The following is a 24884-nucleotide window of genomic DNA, read 5'->3' on the forward strand; positions in this document are numbered from 1 at the left end:
TCCCTGCCCCATCTCAGGCGCCTCTCCCCATCCTCTCCTCTACCCCGAAGCCGGGCCCGGCCCAGTGGCCCCGGGAGGGACTGCCGCGACACGTCTCACTGGTTGCTCGTGGAAGCAGGCTGGGTGATTTTGCCGGCCGTCCCCGTGTGTTCAAGGGACTGTCATGGACTCCACAGACAGTGGGAAAGCGCTCCCAGCAGCCACTGGGAACTTGGCCGCCTGCACCCCATTGTCCACGTTCCGGCCCCACTTCCTTTGGTCGTGAACCAGCAGAAGTTGCTGAGGTCTGTTTCCCCCATCAGGGTTCAAATGACCTGGGTGAGTCATATTGCGGCCACTTCCTTTGGGAGACACTCACCAAATATCCACAATTTTACTCCCGGCAGCCAAGAAATTTCCATCTGTTCAGAACATACAATTAAAAATACATCCAAAGTGAAAGGAACTTATGACTCAGCAGGGCCCCGAGAGTGACTCACTGGCCGGGAGCCATTGGCCCGTGTTTCTGGCCCCGCATTCCTTTCTCATTGACTCAGCAAACACTCGTCAAGCTCCTACTGTGTGTCAGGCACCACGCAGAGCTCACACCGATGACCAGAGGCCCAGTATCCACACTCAGGAGCGCCCAGTCTGGCGAGAGAAGGAGCTGTGGTCACAGCACAACCCAGGCTGTGGCTGGGCCAGGGCTGGCTGTGGAGAGTGGGTGACGCCCCCGGCCATGGCACGAAGGACGCCCTTCATCCCAGGTGCCCACCCCACGCTTGCAGGAGCCTGGGAAGGACAGCGCCTCCCGACAGGTGCTTCCCGGGTGTGAGGTGCAGCCACGTGGCTGCGCGTCCAGGAGCTGATCTCGTGGCCGCCCCGAGTTCTATTTTGTGGATGTTCCACCCCCACCCCACTGCCAGCGGTCATCTGAGCTCTTTCCAGTTCAGGGGTGTTGGGAATAACGCTGCCCTAAACAACCTCACGTCTTTGGGTGAACATGAGTAGGTGCTTCCTGCCCAGAACGCACACTGAGGCCTGGAACTGCCGGGTCCCAGGTAAGAAACGTTAGACAGGAGTGGATGCCGGCCACCGTTTTCCACGCCGGCCGTGGCACTCTGCCCACCGCCTGGAACTGTCCATCTTTGAAATGTTGGCCTCTCTGGGGTAGGACGGCGTCTCAGGGTTTAGTCTGCACCTCCCGGACGATGGGTGAGGTTGGGCCCCTCCCACGTGGTCACCGGACACCCCCCATCTCGACACGCCTCGGTCTGTCCGCGCCTCTGCCAGGCAGGCGCTTTATTCTCACTGATTCGTCAGAGTTCTTCGTACATTCTCGACACAAGCCCTCCATGAACCCTAAGAAATGGCACGTGCTGTGGCGCCTCTCACCGTGTGGCTGAAGTTCTGTCTTCACAGTGTTTTTGTGAGGAGGCCGTGGAGACGGAGGTCTTTCCCTGACTGTTCTTGCTGGGAAAAAGGACTCACGGGGCTTCTCTATGACAGACCAGGTGCCCGCAGAATCCACCCTCCACAGACCAGTGTCCCCAAGTCACAGCCCTGGGTGTGGGAGAGTTGTCACCGAACCCAGGAACAGAGCCGTCCAGCAGGCGCCGCCGACTCAGGCCGGGAGGGTGACGCTGGGCCCCACGGAGGGGCGTTGGGAAGCGCCCACTCGCCCTGGGGGGTTCCGTGGGGCTCAGCCTCTCCTGCTCAAAGTCCAGACCCGATTTCCGCGCTCAGGGCACAATGCACTTTGGGATGAGAGAGTGGCCTTTTGTGGGCCCTGGGGGCCCTTGTTGGTGGGACCGCCCACCCCTCCTGGGGCCCCTGTAGTGATTTTCAAAAGAAAATAAAGCACTACTGAGGGTTTCTCAGAGTTTAAAAGCAACGCGAACCTGACTGTGTGCCCAGCAGTTTAAAAGCAACGCGAACCTGACTGTGTGCCCGGCAGCCAAGAAGAGGCCCAGACGTCTGAGATCAGCCAGGATCATTAAGGACAAAGATGCTCAAAGGAATTTGATGGAGAAAACCCCACGGAGTCCGTCAGAAATCCCGGCTCTCAGCGAGCAGCTGACGCTTGAGGGTGTTCACGGCGGTCACTGCTGGGTCCTGGGCGCACCGGCAGGGCTGTGTCCCGGGGTCCCAGCGCCCCTGCGGGAAGGGCCCGCCGGCAGCTCTTTCCTGCTGACCTCTCTCTCCCCGCTGGCGAGGTCGGGTTGCTTCTCTCTCCTGCTCACAGGGAGGGGTCCCCGCTGCACCCTTGCTCTGTCCCCAAAGTCCTGATGCCACCCCAAAGGCGCTGACGTGAGAGGGGTGGTACGTCCTGGGTCTGGGGACGGGTGGCGCGTGGCTGGATGCAGGTGGGGGCCTGGGCAGAGCTTGGGGCCAGGTGATCAGGGAGGTGGGCGGGGGCTTCGCAGACCTCCTCACCCTGCTGCTAAGGGAAGGAGGCCCAGCCCCGCTCTTATGTCCCCGGGTAGGAGTACGGGAGAAGCACATGATGAACGTAAAGTCACAGCTCAGAGGTGGCGCTGGGTTGAAAGCAACATTTTCAGATAAAATCTGTTGAAATTCAGACAGGCAGGACAGCGGGGAGCTGGCCTAGGACCCGAAACCCAAACCTTGCAGGGCAGGGAGCTCACCAAGGCCATGCCAGGCAGGGTGACTCAGGCACCCCCTTCCCCTCCTGCCAAGACCCTTGAGTTTCACTAAGAGCCCCCTTGCTGCCAGCGTGCCCCTGCGGGGGCCCTTCCCGCACGACCAGGCAGTCGGGCCTCTGGGTCAGCCTTCTCGGCCAGATGACTTGCAGGTAACCAGGGCTGTGGGGGGCAGCTGAGGCAGCAGGGAGGGAGGTCACTGGGGACCCCGCTGGGTCCTCAGGTGGTTGGCTCAGCCAGAGGCACCATGGCTGCCTGGAGATGGTGGAGCTGGGAACAGGGGCTGGGCGGGGGTCAGGCTGAGCTCACAGCGATCTTCGCTTATCAACGGGGGAGAGGTTTTCCGCAGGGAGACTCAGGACTGCGAGTGGGGCTTGGATTTTTGGGATTCCAGCCTGGGAGGGTGGCTTCTTGTGAGTCCTGGGCCATTCCTTGGGCAGCCCACATGCCCCATTTTATGAGGCCGCTAAGACATCTGGACTCTGTCCTGTGGCTGCTGGAGGCATCTGCCTGCCTCTCCCGTCTCTGGGACAAGAGGGGGTTGGGGTAGCAGCCTGCCCAGTCTCTAATAGCAGGAAGGGTCCCCAGGGCACCCTCCCCTCAGCCTCCAGGAGTAAGTGCCTCAGCTTCCCCTCCTCCCTACCCTGGGGCCTCGAGGTGGGGCCCCCAAGATTGTTTTCGGCTCAGCCCTCTCACAGAGCATGAGGCTGATCTTAGCAATGGTTTCTGGCCCCCGTGAGGCTGCAGTACCCCAGGCCCTTCACCCTGCCCCAGGCACATACGAGGACCCAGCCTTGGCCCCTAATGGAAGCCCCCAAGCCGGCCCAGCGTCCTCGCCAGCTGCCCAGCTCTGCCCTCTGCTCAGGCCCCCAGAGCCACAGCCCCCGACACTCTTCCCTTCATAGATGTAACACTTTCTCTTCCTGTCTGTGCAATTTTTTTAACTTAAAAATTTTTGTGACATTTCTCCCTTTGTGGCACCTTTTCAATTCCCCTGAAATGTTCTGCTTCAATGACTGTATGAGTTCCCTGTGGCTGCTGTGACAAATGACCACAACAACACAGATTCGGCTGGCACAGTGGCTCATGCCTGTAATCCCAGCACTTCGGGAGGCCGAGGCGGGTGGATCACCTGAGGTCAGGAGTTTGAGACCAGCCTGGCCAACATGGTGAAACCTCATATCTACTAAAAATACAAAAATTAACCAGGTGTGGTGGTGGGTGCCTGTAGTCCCAGCTACTGGGAGGCTGAGGCAGGAGAATTGCTTGAATCTGGGAGGTGGAGGTTGCAGTGACCTGAGATCATACCATTGCACTCCAGCCTGAGTGACAGAGCAAGACTCCGTCTCAAAAAAAAAAAAAAAGATTCATGATCTCGTGGCTCTGCAGGAGTCACTCAGGGTGGGCAGGGCCGGCTCCTCCCGGCCCCCAGGAGAATTGCTCTCCTGCCTTTCCTTGCCTGCAGTCCCTGCTGCGGTCCTGTGCCTCGCCACTGGCCCTCCTGCCTCCCTGGATAAGGGCCCTAAAGATTACCAGCAGATAACCAGAGGACCTCCCCTCCTGTGTCAGAGTGCCTGGTCTTCATCACAGCGACCACGTCCACTCTGCCCAGAGCCACACATTCCTGGGAGGGAGCTGGGCGTGATCACTGCAAAGACCGAGTTCACCGTGCCCAGAGCCACACATTCCTGGGAGGGAGCTGGGCGTGGAGGTTTTATGGGACGAGCATTCTGCTTAACACGATGTGCTGATAAAACCTCATTGTGTCTGGGGAAGATTTTGGTGGGGGCTGCTTTCCCCCTTCACCCTCCCTGAAGGCCTGGGCCTTGTCTCTTGTTCTGAGATGCTCATGTTTCTCTCTGGGCGGGGGAGGGCAGCAGGGCCCGGGGGAAAGGAGAGTGCGGGCCGCACCTGAGTTATCAGACTGCACTGATGAGGACGAGGACAGGGACCTGTGTCCGAGGGGGTGGGGACAGTGGTGAGTGGACACTGTGAGGCTTCCTGGACACCAAGACGACCCGCACGATCCGCCTGCCCAGAGCCGCCTCCTCAGTTCCCACGTAACGAATTCGGGGATGGCTGGGTCTGGTCTAAGCAGTGAACGATCGCTGGTCCTGGTTGGACGTCCCTGGGGTGTGGATGGCAAGAGGGCAAAGCCACACTTGCCTGTCCTGGTGAACCTCAGAACAAGCCTTCGCTTTGAGGCCCTGGGGGGTTCTCTGGGGACCGTATCCAGGAGGAGGGAGCGCCCTCTGCACAGGCTGGCGGCTTCCGGCTTTCAGGGTCTCCCGGAGGAATCGCCTCCCCAGCAGGACCTCCCAGTCCCACCTAGAGCAGCCTCCATCCCCTCCCTCTCAGGCCTGTGCCAGCCGTCACGATGCTCTTGCCTCCTTCTCACCTGCACGGAAGGAAGGCCCAAGACAGCAGTGGGGCCCGTCCTGTTTCCCTGCCCCGAGGCCTTACCCGGTACCCATGAGGATGCAGGGATGGTCGGGGATGTGGGGCTTCCCGCCCTCCAAGTGCCTAAAGCTCACACTGCAGTTTAAAGGCTCACTTGTATTTGGCCACACACATTGCAAACCGCCTATGCTAACGCTTGCGTGTGCCTGAAATTGCAAATAGGACGTCTTTTGTTCCATTGCATTTTCTGGCTGGTGTACATGAGGGAGTGGGAGGTATAGCCCCTTGCAGGACTCCTGGGACTGCACTGGGGAGAGCCAGAGGAGGCATTAAACGCTGAGCTGAGGAAGGCATCTCCTTGGTGCCTTGACCCCTGGTAAGGTTCAGTGGGGTTGGCCCTGCCCTTGGCTGCTTCCTGTGCAGGGGCAACCTACGCACGGACCCCACTCCATGCAGCTCTCCTGCTCTGCGCCCAGACCAGCCCGCCTTCCCAGGGGCTGCAGGGCTGGCCCCCACCCCCTCAGAAGCCCTGAGCCGCCTCTGCTGCCAGGACGCTCCCCTCCCTGTCCATCTGCTCGGCTTCTCATTCCTGGGCTGTGCCCCAGATTCCCGAAGGCTGAGACCGCCATGCACGCTGCCCTAGGCCCCCCACCTCTCTGTGGCCCTCTGGAGAGCTGGTGGACTAGAGCTTTGCTGTCCGATTCCCCGGCTGCAAATCCAAGCTCTGTGATGCTCAGCTGTGCGGCCTCCCTGTGCCTCAGTTTCCTGCTCTGTCAAATAGGGATAGTGGTGGCACCTATTCGTAGAGTTGTGTGACCAGGCCATGCTCACAGCCAACAGCCGTGGAACATGACACAGAACGTGTTAGTGAGGGGAACTGCTCTCCCACACTTGGTGTGGAATAATGAGGCTGATGAGTTGGACCTATTTTGTTCCATCATCTTTTGTTCCATCATATTCCACCCAGGCCCCGCGCCCACCTGGGGGCTCTGGCTCTATGGTGCCCCCCCGGGCAGCAGGGACTCGGGTACCAAGGATCATTTGACCAGTGGTGGAACGTCTGGATCCCCGGATCTTGGCTCTGACCTGAGCCGAGTTCTCAGTCCTGGAATTGGCTGTGAATCCAGGTTCTCTGTGGGGACGGGGCCCCGGTTCACAGAGCAGCCAGGAATGGTCGCAAGTCATCACTGGTCAGATTGTTGGCAGGAGACCACCATGTGTTCACCATACACGAGAAGGCGGCCTGATGGGGGCCGCAGCTGCTGCGGGAGAGGCTGCCCCTTGGGCTTCGAGCCTCACCCATCGGGCGGCGTTTGCGCAGCTGGGCCCTTCCTGGCATCCACCACTAGGCCAGAGTGTGGGGCCCAAGTTGCTGGCTGCCCTGAGTGCCCTGGTCCCTGGGGTCCTCATGGGAGATCGAGGGGCTCAGGAGAGGGCGTGGGTCTCTGAGGAGGTCCCGGGGCAGCTCCCCCTTCAGGTACATCTGGGCTGCTTTTACACTTCACCTATTGGGCCTCATTTAGACCAGTGCTGTCCTGTACGAAACCGACTGAAGACTTTGAAAACCACAGGACCCGGGAGGCCTGTCTATTCCTTCCACGTTTGACATGCTGTGAAACCAGGACTCTCCCCCCAGCAGCCCACAGGTGCGGCAGGGGCCAGCTCACTGTCTTGCTCCTGTCACGCCTCGTGCCCTGAGAGTGCCCGGCGTGCGGGAATACGCGTTCAGTGGTCAAGCAATGCTAAGCTGGCTGGTGAAGAGAGAAATGAGTGGTGTGGGCCTGTGTGTGTCCGGTCCCACGCAGTTGGAAAGCATCACCCACAGTGAGACCGAAAGCAAAAAACTGAACATTCTTTTTCTGCGAAAGAACATCTGATTGGAAAAACCTGGTCCCAGCTGCAGGCGCTGAGGTCAGCTGCGAAACGTGCCGGCTCAGCGTGTTTGACAGCGGAACCGTTCTGCAGTCCTGCAGTCTGCACCTCGCTGGTTGTGATTGCGGACACATGGTCACTTCCCTGTGAGAGAAATCATGACTTTTCCTGGACTTAACGTTCTCCTTCTCTTCACTGCTATATTTTGAAATTTAAAACTTAGAAGACAAAGTTGCGAGGATAGAGAGGGAGCACCTCACTCGGACTCACTAACTTTGTGCATGTCGCCCCATTTTCTTTATCACACTTCCTCTCCCTCACTCAGAAGTGTTTTTAGAACCAAAAAAGAAAAAAAAAAAAAAGGTAGGCGCGCAGAAGCCAAGGGAAAAACTTCCCCTTTGCCCTCCGAAGGTTGGCTGGAAAATCACCTCGCAGAAGGCAGATTAACTGGAGAAAAGACCGACATGTGTTCTAATGTGCGTAGCACAGAGAATCTTAGGAGGATGATTACCCCGAAGCCCAGGGGGCCACAGATGGCCATGCACCCCTCTTCTTGGGGGAAAGGAGATGGGGCAGTGAGTGTGGGTGACTTTAGGGAGGTAGTAAATGATTTTTAGGGAATTCAATGGGCTTGAAGAGCGGACAATGGCCTGGAACAAAGTCCGCTGGAGCAGACAGTGGTTGTGACATTTGCCAGGTGTGTTGACAAACCTCAGCCTTTCTTCTTGCGATAGGAGCTGAGTTAACAGAAACGCAGGGAGGGGACTGCGGTCATTGTTATCTTCTTTGGCCGGTACGGACGGACCGACGGACGTCAGGCAGATAAGGGAGATTCAGTGAACAACTTTGTGCTTTGGGAGACACAGGAGCAGGGTCAGAGAGACCTTGAGGCTGCCTTGGTTCACATCAAAGCTGCATCTCGGGTACTGGCTCTGAGCCCCAGCAAGCCGGGGTCATCATGTCCACTCATCCCTGTGGACGTCAGCGTGTGCCTGCAGGGAACGCCCTTTGGTGCAATCACCTAACGATGTGACACAACCACCTGGCGGCCGGGCAACTGTCAACTGTCCCAATAACGTTCCTTCCCACCCAAGCGTGCAGTGCAAGAACACGCATGGAATTTAACCGTCACGTCTCCAATCTCCTCGAACCCAGAACACTGGCCTGACCTCTCCTGTCCCTTTGGACCTTGGTGGTCTTTCCAGCGCCCCTTATTGGCTATCTAAGGGGATGCCGGTGGGCCGAGCAGAGATGTGGTTTGTGGAGTCCTAGCCCCCGCAGCTCAGGGTGGGGTCCAGAGGGTGGGTTTGGGTGAATGACCACACCTTCATAACAGGCACCCTCTCCAAACTGCATGACTCTCGCTTGTCTCGCCTTGTGGCCTTGGCTATAATTTCCAGTACGGCATTGAACAGAAGTGGCCTGGCAGAAAGCCTCACCCCATTCACAGAGAGGGACGCCGTTAGGGAGGCCCACCCTAGTGGCCACATTTTCACTCAATTACCTCTGTAAAGATCCCGTTCTCCAGATACAGTCACCTTCTGAGTCGCTGGGGTTAGGATGTGAGTTTTGGCAGTAGGGAGTGGGGCAAGTTCAGGACAGAGCAGGAATTCTCCCCTCTTCCTCTGCTTTCTGAATGAGTTCGTGTAAGGTTGGCATTCCCACATCACATCGGAGTTTAGCTGGAGGTTCCTCATACGTGGCCCATATCATACGGAGAAAGTTTCACTTTGTTCTCAGCCTGTCTCGAGTTCTTTTCTGTGATAATGGGTGTTGCTTTTTTGTTGAATGATTTCTCTGCGTTTGTTGAGATGACCGTGTTTTCTGCTCCTGTGGTGAATGACATTGATTGATGCTCAAATGGTAAACGGCTCTTGCATTCCTGGCGGAAGCACGTTTGGTCTTAGTGTATCATTTACTTCCCTTGCTGGCCGTGATTGCTAACATCTGGTTGAGTATTTTGTGTCTGTGTTGATGCGGGGGACACTCCCCAATCGTGTTTTATCGTAATGTCTTTCCAGGTGTCCTCTCAGGCTTACATCTGCCTGGTACCAGGCGCTGGGGATTTTATTAGTTTCCTTGGGCTGCTCCAAGAATGTGCAGAACAGGTGGCTGGAACGACAGCCACTTCCTTCTCACAGTCCCGGAGCCTGGGGTCCGAGATCGAGGTGGGGCAGGGCTGGTGCCTGGGGTCTCTCCTTGGCTTGCAGATGCCATCTTCTCCCTGTGTCCTCACAGGGCCGCCCCTCTGTGTGTGTCCGTGCCCTCATCTGCTCTTCTTATGAGGACCCCGGCAGACTGGGCCAGGGCAACCTTAATGACCACATTTTAACTTAATTACCTCTGTAAAGATCCCCTCTCCAAATACAGTTACCTTCTGAGATGCTGGGGTTAGGATATGAATTTTGGCAGCAGGGAGAGGGGCAAATTCAGGCCATGGCAGAAGTTCTTCCTTCTGCTTTCTGAATGAGTTTGTGAAAGATCGGCGTTGTTTCTCCCCTACGTATTTGATACAACTCACCATAAAACCATCAGGGCCTGCAGTTTTCTTTGCAGAAGGGGTTTGATAATGAATTCAGTTATTAAAAGTAGACATAAGGCTATCCAGATTGTCTATTTCATTTCATGCTGATTTTGGTAAGTTGTGTTTTTCAGAAATTTGTGTCACCCGTGTTGTTAAATTTATTGACATCAAGTTGTTCATAATGTTTTATTATCATCCTGTATTGTCTCGAGGATCTATATTGATATTCTTTCAGTCTAGATATTGGCAATTTGTGTCTTCTTTCTCTTTTTTAAATCAATCTTGCTTGAGAGTTAACAATTTTAACAATTAAAAACATCCATTTTGGGTTTGTTGGTCTTTTTATCTGTTTTGTATTTCAATAATTTCTGCTACTACTTTCATTATTTATTTTCTACTTTGTGGGTTTAATTTGCTTATCTCTTTTATGCTTCTTATATTGAAACCATATTATTGATGTTAAGCCTTTTTTTGTTTCTAAGCATTTAAAGCTATACATTTCCCTCTAAGCACCCTTTGCCTGCATTTCCACAAATTCTTACACTCTGTATTTTCATGATCATTCAATTCAAAATATTTTCTTCGAGATTTCTTCTTTAAATTTTTTTTTGTGACTGAGTCTTGCTACATCGCTCAGGCTGATAGACTCCCGGGTTCAAACAATCCTCCCACCTCAGCCTCCCGCGTAGCTAGGAGTATGGGACTGAGCCACCTTGCCTGGCCTGCGATTTCTTCTTTGACCCACATGTCATTTAGATGTGTGTTGTTTAGTGTACAAATAGCTGAGACTTTAAAAAATATAAAAAGTATGTATAGGAGACACTGCAGCCCCTCATGCCAAACCCAGGGCAAAATGTCCCAGCTTCTCGCAACGACTCTGCGAAGAAGCGACTATTATGATTCCTAGTTTTCAGGTGAGAAAACTGAAGCTTAGAATCATTAAATTACCTTTTCAAGGTCAAACAGGTTGAATATGGTCCAGCCAGGTCTTGAGCCCTGCTCTGCCGGACTTTAAAGTTGATGCTACTGACTACCTGTGAGTTGTGTGCACCTGTGTGCCTGTGCCTGTGCCTGTGTGCCTGTGCCTGTGTTCCTGTGTCTGTGCCTGTGTGTCTGTGTGCCTGTGCCTGTGTGCCTATGCCTGTGTGCCTATGCCTGTGTGCCTGTGTCTGTGTGCATGTGTCAATGTGTCTGTGCCTGTGTGTCTGTGTGCCTGTGCCTGTGTGCCTATGCCTGTGTGCCTGTGTCTGTGTGCATGTGTCAATGTGTCTGTGCCTGTGTGTCTGTGTCCTGTGCCTGTGTGCCTATGCCTGTGTGCCTGTGTCTGTGTGCATGTGTCAATGTGTCTGTGCCTGTGTGTCTGTGTGCCTGTGCCTGTGTGCCTGTGCCTGTGTGCCTATGCCTGTGTGCCTGTATCTGTGTGCATGTGTCAATGTGTCTGTGCCTGTGTGTCTGTGCCTGTGCCTGTGTGTCTGTGTGTCTGTGCCTGTGTGTCTGTCTGTGCCTGTGTGTCTGTGTGCCTGTGCCTGTGTGCCTGTGTGTGTGCCTATGCCTGTGTGCCTGTGTCTGTGTGCATGTGTCAATGTGTCTGTGCCTGTGTGTCTGTGTCTGTGCCTGTGCCTGTGTGCCTGTGTGCCTATGCCTGTGTGCCTGTATCTGTGTGCATGTGTCAATGTGTCTGTGCCTGTGTGCCTGTACCTCTGTGCCTGTGCCTGTGTGCCTCTGTGTGTGTGTATGTGTCTGTGTGTCTGTGCCTGTGTGTCTGTCTGTGCCTGTGTGTCTGTGTGTCTGTGCCCGTGTGCCTGTACCTCTGTGCCTGTGCCTGTGTGCCTCTGTCTGTGTGTATGTGCCTGTGTGTCTGTCTGTGCCTGTGTGTCTGTGTGTCTGTGCCCGTGTGCCTGTACCTCTGTGCCTGTGCCTGTGTGCCTCTGTCTGTGTGTATGTGCCTGTGTGCACAGTTTGCTAGGTCTGTCATAATAAGCTACCACACACTGGCAGCTTAAACAACAGACATTTTTTATCTCACAGCAGGCTGGTTCCTCCTGAGGCTGTGAGGGAGAGGCTGCTCCAGGCACCCCCCCCCCCCCAGCTTCTGGGCGTCCCACAGCCATCGTGGCTCCTCAGCTTGCAGATGCATCCCACGGCTGTCTTCACACGGTGTCCAGACCTCCCCCTTTAAAAGATACACAAACACACCCTAATTACCTCATTTACACTTGATTAGCTGCAGACTCTATCTCCAGATCAGTTCATTCACAGATCCTGGGTGTTAGGACTCCAACATATGAATTTGGGAAAGACAGAATTCAACCTATAACGGCATGTGTATGTATATGCTTGCCTGCGCATGTGTGTGCACATACGTTCATATACCAGCGTGTGTGTGTTTGTGTGTAAACTGTGTGACTCTGCATAAAATCCTACCCTGAGGTTGACAGGTAGTGAAACCGGGGCACCATGCAGGTCCAGGACCTGCCGGGATGATATGAGGCTGGGCAGTCGCCTCTCCTGCACCCTCCCAGCTGACTCACCCTGTTCTGTGAGGTCAGGCTGCCCTGGCCGAGGGCACAGGAATGGGCAGTAGGTTACCGAGCCGAGGGTCTGCACAGGTCCTCCAGCCATCTGTGGAGGGGCCCCACAGGCGAGCGGGGAACAAGGGCTGTGTGTGCCTGGATGGAGGTAACTGCTGGGTGGAGGGCTGACTGTGAGCACCAAGGAGAAAGCCTTGAAGCCAGAGCCAGAGGAGGCTGAGGAGGGGCTGGCGGCGTGAGCGCAGAGTCGCTGCGGGAGCCCTCGGGACTCAGTGCCTGGGTCCTTGGGAGGGACAGAGAGCAGGACAGTGTGGCCTGGGCACCGGGTCCAGGCAACTGTCCAGTCTCTGGGGGCCAGGCCGAGGAGCTGGACTTCTTCTCCCACGATATCCCTCGTGTGGTGTGGATTTCTGGCTTCTTTTTCTTTTTCTTTCTCAGACAGAGTTTTGCTCTTGTTGCCCAGGTTGGAATGCAATAGCACGATCTCGGCTCACCGCAACCTCTGCCTCCCAGGTTCAAGTGATTCTCCTGCCTCAGCCTCCTGAGAAGCTGGGATTTCAGGCATGCGACACCACGCCCGGCTAATTTTGTATTTTTAGCAGAGACAGGGTTTCACCATGTTGGCCAGGCTGGTCTCGAACTCCTGATCGCAAGTGATCCGCCCACCTCGGCCTCCCAAAGTGCTGGGATTACAGGCGTGAGCACCCGGCCATCCTGGTTTCTCAAGTCTGGCAGATCCTCCCCAGATGCCTAGGCCCCCACAGTTCCCCTCATGCTGGGGTCCAAGCTGGAGGCAGCGTGGCTTCTGTGTGGGCCGCTGGCTGCAGGGCTGACCAATGGCCAGGGCTGCCCTGGATCTGCCAGCAGTGGCAGCCGGCGGGAAGTGGGTCCCAGGTGCGGGCTACTGGAAAGAGGAGGTTGAGCCACAGCCAAGCTGCTCAGATTTTCCAGGGTTGGACCCCTGGGTCATCTATGTGGGAGGAAGGAAGTGGTCCTGGGAGGGGCAGAGGGGCCCTCTGGCCCCCACAGGAAGGGTGGGCCCTGCATCCTCAGCCCGTGCCCCTCTTTCCTAGAAGCTGTGGGCCCAGGTCAACCCCAGGGGCCTGTGAGGGCTGGTGCAGAGCTGAGGATGAACACATCCCCACAGCAGGCCCCACTTGGACCCCGGAGCCAGAGGGGAAATTAGGGAAGCTTCCCTGTTCCACTGCCAGTGCCCAGGCCATGCTGTCAGTGGACAAGTGGACAGGCAAGTGGGCAGGCAGCAAAGCCAGGCCTCTGCTGACCTCAAACCCAAGGTGTCCAGGAGGCCCTCAGCGGGAGTGGAACACCTGTACAGCATGAGGTTCTAGTACCACATGTGCCAGGGCGGCGGCGTCTTTAACCACCACTCAGAGAAGTTTTTTGCTGAGTTTCTTTTGTTTTGTAGCAGCATGACCTTTCCTCGTTGTGGGAATAGCTGGTGCAGAACCTCCCTGGTCCGTGCTCTCCGTCAGTCTTGCCCTGTTTCGGGGGTCCATCCGGCTGCCACCACGTCCTGGTCCCCGAGGAGCCCCACGTACGCAGAGGCCCTTCCCCTCATCCTGGGATCCGGCCGCCACCAGGTCCTGGTCCCCACTGAGCCCCAGGTGTGCGGAGGCCCTTCCCCCATCCTGGGTCTCGTCATTGCAGGGGAAACTCTGAGGCCCCCCAGCCTCCTGGTCCTACCGCCCTCCCTGGCAGGTTCTTGTCGACTCAAGCCCAGTGAATGAGGCAGCTGGAGGATGGAGTTGCGGTCAGCGCTGACACCGAGGTGGCCCTAGGGGGCTGCGCTGCCCACCTCAGCTTTGCCTCCAGCATCAGCTGCTCGGCTTGCCCCTCACCCTGGGGTCCTCTGTAAATGCCGAGCACTGCAGCCCGTGGGAGGGGGCTTTCTCCTGGCCCCAGTCCATCTCCTGATCACCACACTCCTCTCACAACGGCTTCTGGCTTCTGAGGTTTTCATTTTCACACCTGGCTTCTGTGGCAGGTATATATGTAAATGCAGGTCTATGTGCAGATATGTGTACATACGAATTGTGTGTGTACATAGCTATGGTATATGTGAGTGCATGCACTGCGTGTGTGTGTGTATGTGTGTGACATGAACCCGTGCACATGTATGTGGTATATGTGGTACATGTGCACACATATGCAACACATGTGTATATGTGGCAGTGTGTGTGATGCATATGGGTATATACATGTATATGGTGTGTGTGGGAATGCATTGCACATGTATTGGTCTATGTGTGATATGTATACATGTGTGTGTTGTGCTGTGTGGTGCAAGTCTGTGTGCACATACATGTGGTGTGGCATGTGGTGCATGTCTGTATGCATGTGTGTGGTGTGATATATGTGTGTGTGCACATGTGTGTGATGTATGTGGTTCATGTCTGTAGGTATGTGTGCTGTGTGATGCAGCTCTCTGTGCACAAACATGTGGTGTGGCATGTGGCGCATGTTTATATGCATTGTACAGTGTGATACATGTTTGTGTGCACATGTGTGTGATGTGTGTGGCTCATGTCTGTAGGCACGTGTGCTGTGTGATGCAGCTTTCTGTGCACAAACATGTGGTGCGGCATGTGGTGCATGTCTGTATGCATATGTGTGGTGTGGCATATGGTGCATGTTTATATGCATTGTGCAGTGTGATACACGTTTGTGTGCACGTGTGTAATGTGTATGGTGCATGTGTCTATAAGCACATGTGCTGTGTGATGCCGGTCTCTGTGCACATGTATAGCATGTGAGGGTGTGCACCTATGGTCCTGGTGTGGTGTGTACACACATGAATGCTTGTGCACACGTACATGTGTGGCCTACAGGCATGTGTGAATGCTTGTGCACACGTACACATGTGGCCTATGGGCGTGTGTGAATGCTTGTGCATGTGTACACGTGTGGCCTATGGGCGTGTGTGAATGCTTGTGCATCTGTACACGTGTGGCCTATGGGCGTGTGTGAATGCTTGTGCATACATACACGTGTGGCCTACAGGCGTGTGTGAATGCTTGTGCATGTGTACACGTGTGGCCTATGGGCATGTGTGAATGCTTGTGCATGTGTACATGTGTGGCCTATGGGCATGTGTGAATGCTTGTGCACACATACACGTGTGGCCTACAGGCGTGTGTGAATACTTGTGCATGTGTACACGTGTGGCCTATGGGCATGTGTGAATGCTTGTGCACACATACACGTGTGGCCTACAGGCGTGTGTGAATACTTGTGCATGTGTACACGTGTGGCCTATGGGCGTGTGTGAATGCTTGTGCATGTGTACATGTGCCTCTTTAAATTCAGGAGCTGCTCACTCGAATGACGTGGGAATGAGCAGAGGCAGGAACTCTGGGGTGTCCCTGAAGGCAGTAAATTCTTCCAGATCTGGAACAGAGCTGCCGGCGAGCGAGCCCAGCCCCGCTTCCTCCTTCCTCCAGGGCGATAATGTTCCCATGAGGCTCATTAGAGAAGATGGATGAATCCTGGCAGCTTGAAGGCTTCCAGAGTCACGAGCGTGCACACGCACACACACGCACGGCCCCGCCAGTCTCGTTACCAGCAGTTATGTAAAGCACGCTTCCTGGGAACAGCTCGCCTCATTAGTCCACCGGGGTGATTAGGCTGCAGAAAGAAGCTCTTTCCCAGAGTGGGGCACGCCGTGCCCAGTTGGTGCAGCTCAAACCTCACTCCGTTTCCAAAGGCTGGAAGTACTTTTCCGGCCCTGAGGGAATTCCCATGGATTTTTTGTTTGTTTGTTTTGTTTTTAGAGAGAGTCTCGCTCTGTCAACCAGGCTGGGATGTGGTGGCACGATCACATCTAACTGCAGCCTCGAACTCCTGGCCTTAAACAATCCTCCTGCCTCAGCCTCCCGAGTAGCTGGGACCTCAGGCACGTGCCACCACCCTCGGCTAATTGCTTTTTGCATTTTTTGTAGAGATGGAGTATCACTATCTTGCCTGGGCTGGTCTCAAACTCAGGGGCTCAAGCAATCCTCCCACCTGGGCCTCCTAAAGTGCTGGGATTGCAGGTGTGAGGCTTCGGCTGAATTCCCATGGATTTTATGTCAGTTGGTGCTGAGGACTTTGAGGCCGATGCCAATGGTGATCCCTGGAATGTGGTGACCACCCACCTTGGGGATAATGACCCCAGATCCCCTCCCCCAGCCCTAATTAGGGCAGAAGCACCAAGGATTCTGCCTGGGAAATGGCTGGGAATACTCCTCCTCCGCAGCCCCTGAGGCTGGTGTACAGTGTGGGCATGGGGGTTGTGGGGCCCAGGCAGGGTCTGACTCTGGCTTTCTCGGGACCCGGGCAGTCTGTCTCCCAGAGACTGGTGGTCTCGGCTGCCAGACCCCTGGTTAATGTGGAATTGGGGTCCAGCAACCCTGGATAGAAGCACCAGGCAAATGCTGCCGGCCAGCAGTGCTACCACTGGTTCCTCACATCCACGGCATGACCCTCATCTTACAGATGAGGACTTTGAGGTCCAGCAAGGTCACTAACTTGCCCAGGGTGGTACAGCAGGAAAGGGAGAGAAGAGATTGGGAGTGAGGCAGCCTGGCCCCAGACACAGGCCCCAGACACAGGCCCTCACTCACTGCTCTGCCCTGCCCTGGCCTAAGTGTTCACAGGAAGCTGATGATGGGAAGGCCTGGTGTCCTGACGATGCCCTGGGTCCAACTCCTTGGCTCCCAGGAGAACCCAGAGGAGGGCCAGGCCCTCCTACTCCAGGTCCTGGGATCCTGGCAGACAGGATGCTGGGACCCCTCCAGCCTGCGCTGCTGCAGAGGGGTGCCCCACGGAGGGGGTTTGCAGACCGCCTTGGAGCCCCTGGCCTCAGCCCTTGAAGCCTGAGACTCCCAGCACCCTGACCTGTGACCTTCAGTAACGATGATGCATCGGCTGGAATCAGACAGACCACCCAGTGACCCGGTCAATAAGGAGATTTCCTTTTACTTCCTTTGTTTAATGTCCTTCTTTTATCCACTCTAACATAATTCTATAACTTTTTATTAGGAAAATGAATCCATGAATGCATCACCAAGCTTCAGTGACAGCCAGGCTCCCTCTAGCCTCATAAATCCTCCCATGGGGTATTTGAAATCAAATGAAGATGTCCTTCCACTGCGTCCATAAACACTGTGGTATGTGCCCCCAGCAGATAAAATTTCTCCTTTTTAGAAAACATAGTCACAATGTAATCATCACAATTGAGTCCTAAATATTCAGCCTGTTCACATTTCCCTGACTGAAAACAGCTGTGGTCATGTGTTTTCCTTGCTGCGCTGGCCGAGGTGTGTCTTCCGGCCCCGCGCCCTCTGTCCTCTCGCTTTCTGGGCATCTGCGTGTGGATCCTGGGCTGTTCGTCCCGTGGGATGCCCACTCTTGGGCTGCTGCTGCTTCTGCCTGGCTGGGTTTGACGAGCTCCTCCATCCTTGCATTTCCTCCAGCCTCGGGTTTGCCAGGCAGTGCCGGCTCCTGCCCTCAACACACTGTGGGGGCACAGGGTGTCCTGGTGCCTCTCATCTGGGGATGGTCAGCCTGGTCACAAAGGCCCCCAGAGGAGGGCTGGGTACTCCTGCCCCTGGTCCTGGGATCCCTGGAGGGCAGGATGCTGGCACCCCCTCCAGCCTGAGCTGCTGCAGAGGGTGGCCCCGCAGGGGGAGTTTTTGTACCGCCTTAGAGCTCAGTGCAGCGGGAGGCTGCCTCAGCTCAGGCCCTAACCGTGGTCTCAAGCCAGCTCTCTCCTTGTAGGGACTCGGTTTCCCCATGTTGCCCTACTCCCCTGAGCCTGACAGCTCAGCCCCTCTCGTGGTGGTGGCTCACCTCTGGCGTTTCATGAAGGTTTGCAAAACGGCGATCTTCGGATCCCATTGCTCCTTCTGCGTTTACTCGCTGGAGATCCTCTGGAAAGAGCTTTCTCCCATGAGCTGCTCGGCTGGGTGAGAAACTTCCTGCAGGAAAGCCGGGACCCATGCTTGCTTCCTCCCCCTATTTGCCAGTTCTCAGCATCACGGCTTGGTGCCCTAACAGCATCGGAGAAGGACAGGAGGTTTCGAAAGTGGTTTGATAAATTCACGGAGTTTTAACCATTTGATGTTTTCTGCCGTCACTACCATTAGTCTGTTCAATGTCTGTAGCTCTCCGGCTGGCGCTGGGAGCCCTTCTGCACCCGCTCTGCACCCCCAAATGAAACCCCATCTGGACAGGGACCCTGTCTTGCTCACCCACGGATCCTGGGCACAGCAGGGAAGACACTCCCCTGTGATTTCTTCCAGACGTGTTTGTTTCAGCCTCCGTATTTGCATCTGCAGACTGCACGTGGGAAAACGTGGGGCCCCAGCTTCCTGCATTCTGTACGGATCTGCAACTGCGCTGGCACCTTTAGTAAAGACGTCCCCCGTTTCCTTGATCTGTAATCCTGAATCTGTTGTGAACCAAGCGTCCCGTGTGTGTGTCTGTTTCTGGACCCTACAATCCACTTCACTGACCACGGTATGGCCTGGTCCAGACTCCTGTAGCTTTGTAGTGGGCATTGGCACCTGGGGTCTGAGTCCCTCGCTTTGGTCGTCTTCAAGGTCATCTTGCTATTCTTACCCTGTCCATTCCCATGTAAACTTTAGCTTGGTAACCCCTCTGCAACCCCCAACACACACACTCACACACATCGGCCTGGATTTTAATGGGGATTACATGAAATTTATACATCAATTTTTGTGTTTGTTAACTTGTTTTTAATCCATAAACATATCATATCCCTTCCTTTATTTAAATCTTCTTTTTTTTTCTTTTTTTTTCTGTCACTCAGGCTGGAGTGCTGTGGTGAGATCTCCACTCACTGTAACCTCTGCCTCCCAGGTTCAAGTGATTCTCCTGCCTCAGCCTCCCAAGTATCTGGGATTGCAGGCACACACCTCCACGCCTGGCTAATTTTTGTATTTTTAGTAGAGATGGGGTTTCACCATGTGGGCCAGGCTATCGCAAACTGCTGATCTCAGGTTATCTGCCCACCTAGGACTCCTAAAGTGTTGGGATTACAGGCGTGAGCCCCCAAGCCTGGCCTACTTAAATCTTCTTTAATCTACCTTAGTAAATGTTTTGTTGTTTTTGGAATATTTTTCTAGAACAATTACTAGGTAGTTGATGCGTTTTGATACTACTAAAATGGTATCATTTAAAAATTCTCATTTTCTAATTATTTGTTGCTGGTCTATATAAAGACAACTAATTTTTGTATATTTAGCTTGTATCCAGTGTTGTTGCTAAATTTACTTTTTAAAAATAACAGCTTTATTAAAATATAATTCACATACCATACAGTTCACCTATGTAAAGTGTAGAGTTCAATGCTTGTTAGTATATTCACAGAGTTGCACAACCGTCATTGCAATCAATTTTAGAACATTTTTATCATCCTCCCTCACAAAAAGTACAACAAACAAAAACCTGTACCAACACTAAGTTCATTTTTCATCCTAACACTCACCTAGAGATTATTTTGGATTTTCTACAAACACAATGCGGTTCCTGCTGTGCTTGTGTTGGGAAATCTGCCGGAACCTACAGGAGGGAAATTTTAATGAAAGCACGCGCCTGCTGGAAGACGAACTGGGCTTTTGAAAAGAAGGAGCTGAGTCTGTGCTGACATGAACAAGGTACAGAGAGATCTAAATGCACGGTATAGTGCGTGTTTATGTTGTCCACAACGGCTAATTAAAATGTTCATTCTAACCTTAGACGTGGATTGAGAATTAGGCAGATGTATACAGAATTGAATTAGGAGACTCGGGCTACCAGGAATTTTGAGTGATTCCAGTACAAGCTCCTGAGGGTCTCATCGGTAAAGGCATTTCTGAATGCATCCTCTTCCCCTCCCCAAAGAAGAAGATTAAATGTGCCAGGTCTGTAGGGAAGGTCAGCAGGTGTGCTTGTGACCAAGCCTCCGTCCCCTCACCTGTACCGCTGGCAGGCCGGGCCCCCAGGCAAACCCTAGCGTCTGACTGGATCAACTGAGCAGAACAACCCTGGATTAATTAGGCTTCTGCCCCGAGCTGGGGGAAGCCAGCCACAGAGACCCTGGGCAGGAAAGCTGGGCCAAGCACGAGCCTCCTTCTGTGGGGGGCACAGCGGTGGCTGCCGGAGTCATTCCCAGGGGTCGGAGGCATCCACTCCAGGCTCTCTCCAGGTGATTTGAGCAATGAAGAGAAAAAATTCTTTCTGTGTCAAAATATGTTTCTGTGTTAGCCTAAGGTAAACTGAGAGAAAGAATCCCTGTTTAAGAGAATTTCTGCATAAGTAAGGTTCACAAGTCAGAGCTTGTGATTCTCTGGGGGAAAATGTCGTAACAATGTAGGAAACTTTATTTAGACAAGTTTGCTCATTCTATAACTTTGGTACACGTACTACTATAAAATGTCAAGTTTTAACACCGAAAATTAAATTTCCAAGGGTAGCCAGGTGAACAATTCCCTCTGAGGAGAGGGAAGATCCACACTTGATGATTTATTTTCCACCTTTCTCTCCTTTTCCCTGTCCTGGGACTTCCAGAAACCACGGGAGGTGGGGCCAGAAGAGAACAAGGATCTGAAAAATGCTCTCACTCTAACTCCCATGTGGCATGCGTGAGCCAATCTTAGCTTTGGTTTGCACTTTCTGAAAGGAAGGAATTATGTCGAAACCTTAGTTTGAGAGATGATGGATTTCTGGGTGGATATGAGCAAACGGCTGGATGGATGGATGGATGGATGGATGGATAGATAGATAGATGGATGGATGGATAGATGGGTGGATGGTTGGGTGGGTGGGTGGGTGGGTGGATGGATGGATGGATGGATGGATAGATGGGTGGATGGTTGGGTGGATGGATGGATGGGTGGGGGATGGATGGATGGGTGGGTGGATGGATGGGTGGATGGATAGCTGGATGTGTGGGTGGGTGGGTGGATGGATGGATGGATGGGTGATTGGGTGGGTGGATGGATGGGTGGGTGGATGGATGGATGGGTGATTGGGTGGGTGGGTGGGTGGATGGATGGATGGATGGATGGATGGATGGATGGATGGATGGATGGATGACTGGATAGATGGATAGATGGGTGGATGGCTGGGTGGATGGATGGCTGGGTGGATAGATGGATGGATGGGTGGACGAATGGATGGATATGGATGGATGGACAGGTGGGTGGATGGATGGATGGATGGATGGATGAATGGACAGATGGGTGGGTGGGTGGATGGTTAGATGGATGGACGGATGGATGGATGGATGGATGGATAGATGGATTGGTGGGTGGATGGTTGGGTGGGTGGATGGATGGATGGATGGATGGATGGATGGATGGATGGATGGATGGATGGATGGATGGATGGATGGGTGGATGGGTGGATGGGTGGATGGATGGATGGATGGATGGATGGATGGGTGGATGGGTGGATGGATGGATGGATGGATGTGTGCAGAGGAAAGAGGCAATGTCATTGGTCTCCATGTGAATTCCAGCCAGCAAGACTACAATGCGCCTATGAGACCAAACTGTATTTTGTTTCCATTTTGAGGATAAGCTTACGCTTAGAAGAAAAATCACAGCTTCTGAGCTACTGGTCTGCAAATTGGCAACAGCACGAAGCAGATAAGGGAATACGCTTGCTATGGACCTGTGCCCAGACATGAAGCAGATAAGAGAATACGCTTGCTATGGACATGTGCCCAGACAAAGAACAGTGGCTAGTTGTTCAAACATTTCCTTCCAAGGCTAATATTTTCCGAAGGAAAAATATAACAAAGGTGATTACTGCCACATTTACATCTCTGCAAGGCCCCGTTTTATTTTTAACCTGATAAAAGGGACCGGAACTAGTGGATCCATGTCATGACGCACTTGTCAAAACCCACAAAATGTTTGACACAAGGAGTGAGCTCTAATGTGAGCTGTGTGTTCGCGTGACTGATAATTGTACCAAACGCAGCACAGGAAGCAGGGTGTCAGTCCCAGAGGAGCCGAGGCACTGGGGGCTCCCTGGACCTGACACTCAGTTTTTCTGTAAACCTAAAAATGCTCTAAGTAACAAAGTCCACTAATTAAAATGTTTAAAAAGGAGCCAAACCATGCTCCTTCTTTAATACATCTTATATGCTTTTCCCAATGATAATATGAATCATTTTAAATGTCCGATCTGGAGATTTTCATATCGTTTTTGAAAGACTGGGCATTTTGGAAATCCCCTTTTGGGTCATGTCATTACCTGATACAGTTCATTAAACATTTTGTGAATGACTCTGACACACACGATGGCTCCCTTGTTTTCATTCATAAATGGGATTTTATAGAAGCACTGATTATGTCATCATATTATAAAGGCCTACAAAATTGCTCCTGAACCTGAATTGCAGGGTGAAATTTAAAGGCAAGCATCTCTAATAATATCAATGTGGAAATTTATTGTATTTTGATCTTATTCCATTACGGTTTCTGACATTCTCAAATGGCCTTTGCACTTTGTAGGAATAGGGCATTAAGAAATAAATACCTGGCCGTGTGCGGTGGCTCACCCCTGTAATCCCAGCACTTTGGGAGGCCAAAGTGGGTGGATCATGACGTCAGAAGATCGAGACCATCCTGGCTAACACGGTGAAACCCCATCTCTACTAAAAATACAAAAAATTAGCCGGGCGTGGTGGCGGGCGCCTGTGGTCCCAGCTACTCGGGAGGCTGAGGCAGGAGAATGGCATGAACCCGGGAGGCGGAGCTTGCAGTGAGCCGAGATCGCGCTACTGCACTACAGCCTGGCGACACAGTGAGACTCCATTTCAAATAAATAAATACCTGAGTGTCCTTTTAAAATTAGAATTCAATACCAAATTGTGGGTTATTTTAAAAATATGCTAAAGACTGACTATTCTGAAGATAAAGACACCTTTTTTTCTCTTCTCAGAGAACTGTATTGCTTTAAAACCACGCTCCCAGGAATGACCACCTGCAAGCTTGCACTCTGACTCCCATCCCAAGACATTCGGGCCAGTATGAGCAGAGAGGTTCCCAGCACCGTCACAAGACCCCGTGATATCATTTTAGACTCATTTGTGGCTGTTGACAACACCACACACATGAAATTATGCTCACTGGAATCGAAATGTTCAGCTAAACAAAGAATGGCATTGGTCATGAAATTATTAACAGGAGGGATGACATTCCAGAGTGGGCCATTCAAGAATTTGAATTCAAATCATTCTCATGTAAGATGTTGGAGCTAGATTTACACCTATGCGTGTGCACCCACCAGGTCAAAGTCTCACTTCTGCCCAGTCCCTGCCACACCCACCCCAGAGTCGTCAAAGGGACAGGCTGGTAGGGACTTGGGTGCAGACGGGAGGTAGTGCCAGTTCAAGGTGTCCCCATGGTCAAGTTGTGGCTACCTGAACACTGAAAGAAAAAAAAAATCATAGTTACTTAAAATAAACTTATTACCTAAAAACTGCAAACCCCCAGTGGTACACGAAGACAACTTCCTTTTTCTTGTCTAATGAATAGTACTAAACAGAGGCCAACTGATTCATACAAATGCTACTCGCTTGAGCTGGGTTTTGATTATGTTTTCTTTTTTTTTCTTTTCTTCTTCTTTTTTTTTCTTTTTTTTTTTTTTGAGATGGAGTTTTGTTCTTGTTGCCCAGGCTGGAGTGCGATGGCCCAATTTCGGCTCACTGCAACCTCTGCCTCCTGGGTTCAAGTGATTCTCCTGCCTCAGCCTCCCAAGTAGCTGGGATTACAGGCACCTGCCACCACATTCAGCTATTTTTTGTATTTTTAGTACAGATGGGATTTCGCCATGTTGGCTAAGCTGGTCTTGAACTCCTGACCTTGGGTGATCCACCTGCCTCGGCCTCCTGAAGTGCTGGGATTCCAGGCATGAGCCTCTGCGCCCAGCCTGTCTTTGCTCTTAAAAGGTGCAGAAATATGCATTAGTTTTCTGGGGCTGCTGCAACACTGTTCCACAAACCTGATGGCTAAGAACAGAGGTTGTCTCACAGATCTGGAGCCAGAAGTCCCAGATCAAGGTGTGGGTGGAGCCGCACCCCCTCCACAGGTCCAGGGAGGGGTCACAGGTCTGGGGAGGGAGCCCTGGCCCAGGGAGGGGGGCACAGGTCCAAGGAGAGGTCACAGGTCTGGGGAGGGAGCCCTGGCCCAGGGAGGGGGGCACAGGTCCAGGGAGGGGGCACAGGCCTGGGGAGGGGCACAGGCCCAGGTAGCACAAGCAGCTGAAGGCCCAGTGGGACCCTGACCCCTGATGGCCAAAAATACGAGGGTGACAGGCAGGCACCATGGCCCAGAAGGGCCCCCAGCCCCGTCTTTACCTGCAGGCCAAGCTTCCCCCCACCAGCCACCCCCACGGGCCTCTCAGCTGGCGTGGGACGCAGAACAGCATGTTGACAAAAACCAACACAAAGGCGGCAAAGCTGCCGGCCACGTCTCAGTGACTGTGAACGGATTCCGGGGTAACGGTGAGATGTGTCCACGCTGAAGGAGCTGGGGGGTGGGAGTGGAGCACTGGAGGCCCCGTCTCTGCTGGGCAGGACACGGGGGAGTGGAGAGCAGGAGGCCCCGTCTCTGCTGGGCAGGACACGGGGGAGCACAGACCCCATCGTGAGCACAGACAGAGGAGAGCTCGGACTCCTCACTCCAGGGAAGGCACGTGGCTGCCCCCACACTGCACCTGCAAGACTCGACCACACCAGGAAGACCAGAATCATTTACCTAGAAAGAAAGAAAGGCTCACATTCAATCAACCAGACACATCATCTGAAAATTTGGGGAAAAATACTAAAAGGAACCCAAAGATAGATAAAGAACAGCACCAGTGAAGACAGCAGGAGGCGGGGACTTGGTCAGTGAAGGC

This window comes from Macaca thibetana, chromosome 3, assembly GCF_024542745.1.
Source record: "Macaca thibetana thibetana isolate TM-01 chromosome 3, ASM2454274v1, whole genome shotgun sequence".
Lineage (NCBI taxonomy): Eukaryota > Metazoa > Chordata > Mammalia > Primates > Cercopithecidae > Macaca > Macaca thibetana.